We start from the raw sequence: 7,029 nt of genomic DNA on the forward strand, positions 1-7,029 counted from the left end.
ACAGACCGAGAATCCAATTTCCCAGAAAAAAGCAACAGCCTGCTATAGAGGCTGCGGGGACATAGTGGCCAAGAAAGAGTTAGAACTGCAGTACAAGATGACTCTTGTGTTTGAAGCTCTTTGCAAGGGACCCAAGTTTGGAGATGAAGGAGGCCTCCCGGAGGTAACCTCTGAGCCAGGCATGTCCAACTTGTTACCCTCAGGCTGCACACACCTCATGACAGCTATGACTTTGACCCAACACATCCTAAACTGACTTCAAACACTGAACTGCTTTACAACTTTATAGTGACTTTTTTTGTTGTTGTTGTTGTTATTGTTGCTTTGTTTTATTGTTTGTTTTGTTTTTGAGACAGGGGTTCTCTGTGTAGCCCTGGCTGTCCTAGAACTAGCTCTTTATTTAGTCCAAGGCTGCCTCAAACTCAAAGATCCACCTGCCTCTGCTGGGATTAAAGGAGAGCACCGCCACTCCCCAGGGTGAATGTTATTATTATTATTTTTATAATATGATTGCATAGTTGTCCAGTGTGATTTATGGATGATGTGAATGTTGTAGAGGACAATGTTATACCACAATATTTAAAAGTTGGACACACCTGCAACCCGGTGCTCAAGACAATCAAGACTCTTGTCACCTGGAAGCAGTTGGAAGACTTGAAAGAACCAGGAAGGCAGCCCTAGTCCGGGCACAGCAGGCATTTGGTGACATCTCTGCCTTTCTGTGTGTGGAGCAGATGAGCCTCTCCTCCGATGCTGTAGAGGAGCTGTGGCTGAGTCTGAGTCTGAGGTTGGTGAGTGGTGTGAGAAGTCAAAACCAGAAGCTGTGGCATTTCTAAGGAGAGCATGGAAGTCATTATCCCCTCAAGTACCAAGGCCATGAACTAGAAAAAAACAATGACTTCCCCAAGTTCCTTCTGGGAGGAAGGGGACAGGCATCTCTATTACCAGAGACCTGTGTAAAGGCGTGGGAGATCCTAGGAACTGGGCCCCGGGGAGAGAGGGAGGAAGGCTTCACCTTCAGCTGGGAAGGTATTTTCAACATTATTCTCAATAGAAACAGGGACAGAGCAGATAATGACAGGGACCAGCTGTTATGGGGGTGCTGGTGTGGTTCATTTGATGACGAGCCAAATAATAGGGGTTGGGGACAGAGAAGGGAAAAGTTTCTGCCCCCGCCAACCAGGAGCAGTCAGGGGACAAGGTTCTCCTGCAGTGTCCTCATTTCTCTAGGCACAGAGATGGAGTGAATGGACCCCCCCTCCCACCCCTACTGAGAAGGGGTGGGTCTGAGAGCACTGCGGGGAAGGAAGAGAGAGGGAGGGAATGGGACTTTGGCAGGAGGCCTGAGGTGCCCGCTGGCTGGGCTGGCTGGGTTGGGCCCCCTCTGGCCCTGGAGGGAGCTCCCCATAGAGGGATTATGGACCTCTTGTCCAGGAAATCTACTCTCAGAGCCCAGGGCTCACATCTGAATTCCCTAAATAACTGCCCCCCTCCGGGTCTGCAGCTGAGATTTTTCCATTACAGGCATCAGAGGGTCAGATCCTACCTGCCCCTACCGCTTCCTCCTGGGCCTCGGCTGGAAGGATGGGCAGAATAAGCACGCGTGCGTGGATTTTCTCATGGTCTGTGTTCCCTTCCGGGCCTCGGACGTGGGTCTGGATGAGACTGGGAAATCACGCGAGGAAGTAGACACGGTTCCTGTGTGTCAAGGACACAGAGAGTATCTATCTGAAGGTGCAAAGCCTAAGTAAGAGGGCTCTAGAAAATTTACCCCCAGAGGCTAGGAGAGCTATGGGTTTTAGGGGTGATTAGATCATCTTTTGGAGTGTAGGTGCATCTAGATTCCTGGGCTAATCTCCTGAGCAATCTCCCTACCTCTTTAAGATACAAGACAGAAGAGAAACAAGAGACTCTGAGATCCTGTGTTCAGCCTCCTCCTCCCACCCTTGCTAGCACCTTCCAGTGTGGCCCAGTCCTTCCCACACTCTGGCTCTGCTGTCTGTCGCTGTCGTAGCCAGGCTCAATAATGGAAAGGGCTGAGCCCTTCCTCTGTCTGCACCAGCGCTCCCTGCCATGCCCTGCTTTTGGGTGACTACGGCCCCAAGGACACTACTGCTCAACTTGGGCTGCAACAAGTGAAGGTAGGCAGGGCACCCACAGCCTGCTTTCCACCCACGCCTCCCTGACCACTCCCTCTGTTGACACATGGCCTCTTGATCTGTTGTGCCCGGGTTGGCTACCTGTGGACCTGGACTGGAGAACTCATTTGAGACAAGAAAGGAACAAAAGGAGGAAAACAGATGTGAAAGCCGGAGGTAGGAAGGCAGGAGAGGTCTTGAGAGAAAACACAAGAGTATAAAGAGGTCACCGGGAGAGGGTGGAGAGGGCCTGAGCCAGGTTTGGTTGGCAGAGACCTGGGAAGTAGGGATATGTATGCAGGGGTAGGGAGCAGAGAGAGATAGAAACAGGTGCTAGCTTGGAGGTGGGGTGCTAGTTATGACTGAGGGGAATGACAGTGTCTGGTATTCTGTGGGAAGAAATGTACTAAGTGCTAATTCCAAAGTCTGGGCATGTGGCTCAGTTGGTAGAATGCCTTCGTAGCAAGCATGGGACCCTGTGTTCCATCTCAAATACCCCCTAAAACAAGGGCTGCAGAACAAGGCTTTTAATCATAGTACTTGGGAGGTAGAGGCGGGAGGATCAGAATTTCAAGGTGGCCCTAAGCTACATAGCTACATAGCTAGTTTGAGAAGCCAACTCGGACTAGACGAGTCCCTGTGTGTTGACAGGGACTGGGCGGTGGTGCTTGGATGTGTGGCCCATCTATTACAGATGCGTTGTCTGCATAGGCGTGTGTGATGAGCACGTGTTCATGTGCAGGCATTCACGTGTGCCACAGGGAAGGCTGTGCGTTACTGTGGGTGTACGTGAGAGTCCATGGGAGAGTGTGCAAGGGGGGGAGGGTGGGCGCTCAGCTGCAGATGGACTTGTAAAGGAAACAGTTTTGTTTCCTAAGTGACTGGCCTCCTGGGGCCTCCAGCCCAGACTTGAAGGTTGTTTCAAGATCATGAAAGAGAGTGTGGGAGGGACAGAGGGAGGAAAGGGATTGCTGGGAGAGGCTCTATCACTCCCACGGCCCCTCCTCCCGCCCCCTCACCAGACTCCTCTGCCCCAGTACCTCTTGCCTGTCTGCCTCCCCTGCAGCTAGCCCCCTGGGCCATCCTGTCTCTTCCATTCCCTGCCCCTCTCCTCTTCCTTTCTGTGATCCTGTCACAACTGCCAGGCTTCTGGAACCTTCTGGGGATGTGGGTGAGATTTTTTTTTTTCTTTCAAACAATGACCATCCCGGTGACCTTACCTGGTGACCAAAAGGCGTTATTTCATTCCCCCTTTCTTTCTAGCCCTCTGCTCACATTCTCTGAGCCTGTAGTGGTCTGGCGGTGGGAATATTGGGCTCCAAGTCACAGATGTAGCCACCCTAGGTCCATTCCTACCTCGGTTTCACCACTGAACCACAAGGACTGTGTGGATTTTCTTATCTTTTCCTTGAGATTGGTTCCTCGGTGTTCTTCCTGGTCTCCCTTTCCACTGACCTCTTCCTTGGACTCCCCTGGGGTCTGCCATCTTTAATCTTTTCCCCAGATGGTATTTATTGTCCTGTTTTGATTATTCAAGTCATACTGTATAGGATTCAGAAAAGAGAAGAGAAAGGCACTGGGGGGCGGCCCTCTGGTCTTTCTGCCTCTGATCCGTCATTGTCTTTTTGCTTTCCTTGCTTCTCTGAATGCAGAAAGGTCCACGTTGGGTTCCCGTCAGTACACAGTAGCCTGTGTATCAGGTTGGGGGGGGGCGAGAGAGGATGTTAAGACGAGTAAGAAAGAAAAGATCTGTGTGTTCACGCTCAGGCTTGGTGGTGCACGGTACTCTGTGCCTGTTTCGCACCTGCCCTTCACGGGGTCTGGGTCATGGCCTGGTGCAGGGGACACTTGCCTGAAGGTTAGGTTCCAGTGGGCCACCAGCCACTTCTATGACCTCGGACAGGGTCTGTCGCCTAACTTGTCACCCAAGCGACACGGAGTGCCTGAAAGCCTGTGAGAGCCCTTTTTTCACCTCTGGGCTACTTCCTCTTAACTCATGGCCCAGCTCAGGGAATCAGTAGAAGAACCCTGTAGTTCCTCTGGGCTGAGGGGGCAGTGGCTCCTGCCCAATCTTTTAATAAGGTACAGGTATGTCTCCTTCGATTAGTGTGAGTCTAGGAAAGGAGGTTGGACCCTTTCTTTAACTCTTGACACAGAAACAAGGAAAGGCCCGCTTTTTCAGTTTGTTTTTTGTTTTTTTTTTTATTAGCAAAGATGACCTTGACATTTTGTACAGAGCTACTGGGGAGGTGGGCAGGATCTGGGTATCCTTTGGGCTGGGGAACCTGGCATCTCTTGGCTGGCATTCAGGGAGCAAATACCAGGTGAGGCTGTTTCCAGAAAAAAAATTTTTAAATGGGGGCTGTGAAAGTATGTTAGAGGTGGTGTGGAGAGTGGGTTAATGGGCCTTGCTGAGTTTGGGGGCAGGGGTCACAGCTGGGCCCCGCAGGGCTCCTGTTTGCCTTTGATTCCATCTGTGTGGGGAAGGAATGGTCCCAGAGCCCCCTGAGGTAGGTTTGCTTTGGCTGAGGATCTGACCAAGCCACTGGCCCAGAGCTTCCCGCCCCCCTGTTCTCCCTATCAAGAGGCAGTCTGGCCTGGCCCCTGGCCTCCTCCTGCCTGCCTCCCTCCCTCTTTCCTTACCATGCCCTTTCTCTTCACCCAGCATACAGTTCCTTCCGTTCATCTGCTTGTTCCCTTTGGCATTCTGTATGCCCAACTAGGCCAGGATGCTCTGGCACACAGAGCCATGGCCTCTCCCCTATGTAATGCACTTTCAGAATTCTAGGGAGCTTGGCCTCCTCTGTGCCTCAGTTTCTCTTAAAGTCCAGGATCTTTTCCCAATAGAAACGTGGCAAGATCAACAGTGTGCATTCCTCCTGATGCTACTGAGTCACTGAGACAGTCAACCTGCACTGCTGAGCTCTTATTGTATGCCCCATTCTGGGCCAGTACTGGAAAGACTGTCAAAATCCAGAGTCAAGGTTCCCACTCTTACACTCCTTTTGCTTCAAACCCTAGGCCATTTAGTCTCCAAATCCACCCACTCCAACTTTTAACTCTATTTTCCCAGGGTGGGACCTGAGCCTTTAAGATCTCCCTCCTCTCCGTTTCCTTAACTTTCCTTCAACTTCTCAGCCTCATTGCCTGAGGCTCTGCCTTCCACATGGCTCCCCTCAGGTGATGCTCCCAGGCCACCAGTACAAGATCCAAGACTGGGCCTTCATGCCAGAAGTTGTGCTGGACTGGCTATGAGGGATGAGAGGGTTTCAACGTAGAACTTATTGTACTTACCAGGAGTACTTGAATAAGTCCTCTATCTCCTATCGGTAAAATGAAGGATTCTCATCTCAGCTCATGTTTCTGTCCCAGGCCTTGGCCTTACCCCAAGGATCATTGGTTTGAGGTCAGGCTCAGGCCTCTGGATGTCCCAAACTTGTCAATGGGCCGGCAGGGTTGAGAGTCACTGAGCCAGACTGTCCCCAAGATCTCCTGTCCCCAAGATCACTGCTAATGGTGGGTGAGCACTAGCTGTGCGCTGCATGCTGAGCGTGTGACTGCCAGTTTGGCAGGATCTAGAGTCACCCAGGAGACAAGCTTCTGGGCGTGCCTGTGGGAGAGTTTTTAGGTTGCGTTAACTGAGGCGGGAAGACCCACTGTAAATGTGAGCAGCACTCTTACATGGCATGGTGAGGAAGGCCTAGGACTGAATGGAAAGGGGAAATGTGAGCTGAGCACCAGCACTCATCCCTCCCTGCTTCCTGACTGTGAAACAGATGTCTCTCGCTCCCGCTGTGCTTTCTCAAACATGATGGACTATACCGTCAAACAATGAGCCAAAACAGGTTGCTCCTGCCAGCAGAGGAAAAAGGGATTAATACACCAAGCCTCACTACGTCGCAGGCTAAAATCTGAGCTTGCCGTGTGGTGTATTAGGAGGTGGGGCCTCTGAGAGATAATTACACAGTGTGGGGTTTACAAAATGAGCTCAGTACTGTTTGTTTGTTTGTTTGTTTTGAGCTGGAGTCTTCCTGTGTAGGATTCCAACTTTCAGTGCTATTGCCGTGACTGCCCAGATACCTGGGATTACACGCGTGTGTCGTCCAGATGCGGGTTAGCACTCTTAGGGAAGAGCTGTGGATAGCCTGTTCCCTCTCCTGCTGCTTGATGCGTGTGAAGGTACAGCATCACAGTGACTGTGCGCAAACCAGGAATAGGCTCCCACTAGAAGTAGTGAGAGGACTACATAAACGCAATTTTGTTTCCATTTTAGGACCAGGCCTGACTTTAAAAGAAAAGTCATCAGTCCCAGGAACTAGACCACAGGTCACCAATTTCAGGCACAATACCATAAAATCCCTACCCAAGGAATAGCCTGGAAATAACCACAAGAACGGGAAAATATCTTATTCCAGGATGGGGCATCTGTGCTGGGCAGGCTTACCTCATCCTGTAGTTAAACATTTATGGCACAGGAATGCAGCCCACTGACCATCTGGACGCAAGCCAATTAGGAATTGACCCTTGTAACTTCTCTGGCACCCACCGATGAGGTTTTAGATTACCTAACCCTTGCTAGAATTCCCCTAGTCTCCTATAAAAAAGGCCTGCAAAGCCTCTGTCTAGGGTTGCCATTTTGCTATGGAAAAGGATCCTCTCTGGCTACAATGGTGACAAGAAACAGGAGATAGAGGATAAAGATGAGGGAAAGATGCCAATGGCTAGGCTCTAATGGCTGCTGGTTGCACACAATTAGTCTAAAGGCTGTTATCAACTCCAAGAAGAGAGACATGATTTCTCAGCCAGAAAAATCAGGAAGAGCTCCATGGAGGAGGTGACATTTCAGTTGGGTCTTGCCAGATAGGAGAGGTCTGGCTCAGAAAGAGAGACC

At 50.9% G+C, this 7,029-nt stretch overlaps 1 long non-coding RNA gene across 3 annotated transcripts; it reads right to left on the reverse strand.

The window, feature by feature from the left end:
* Nucleotides 1–597: 597 nt before the first annotated feature.
* LOC132646401 (uncharacterized) lies at nucleotides 598–5,978 on the reverse strand. Of its 3 annotated transcripts, none has more exons than XR_009584649.1 (3): nucleotides 5,433–5,978; nucleotides 1,547–1,698; nucleotides 598–832 (listed from the first exon to the last, which is right to left on the reverse strand). It is a non-coding gene; the product is annotated as an uncharacterized LOC132646401 (long non-coding RNA). The 3 variants fall into 3 exon arrangements; XR_009584648.1 differs by lacking the exon at nucleotides 5,433–5,978 and adding an exon at nucleotides 1,957–2,088; XR_009584647.1 differs by lacking the exon at nucleotides 5,433–5,978 and adding an exon at nucleotides 1,876–2,088.
* Nucleotides 5,979–7,029: the final 1,051 nt, after the last annotated feature.

Source organism: Meriones unguiculatus, chromosome 11, assembly GCF_030254825.1.
Source record: "Meriones unguiculatus strain TT.TT164.6M chromosome 11, Bangor_MerUng_6.1, whole genome shotgun sequence".
Taxonomy (NCBI): Eukaryota; Metazoa; Chordata; class Mammalia; order Rodentia; family Muridae; genus Meriones; species Meriones unguiculatus.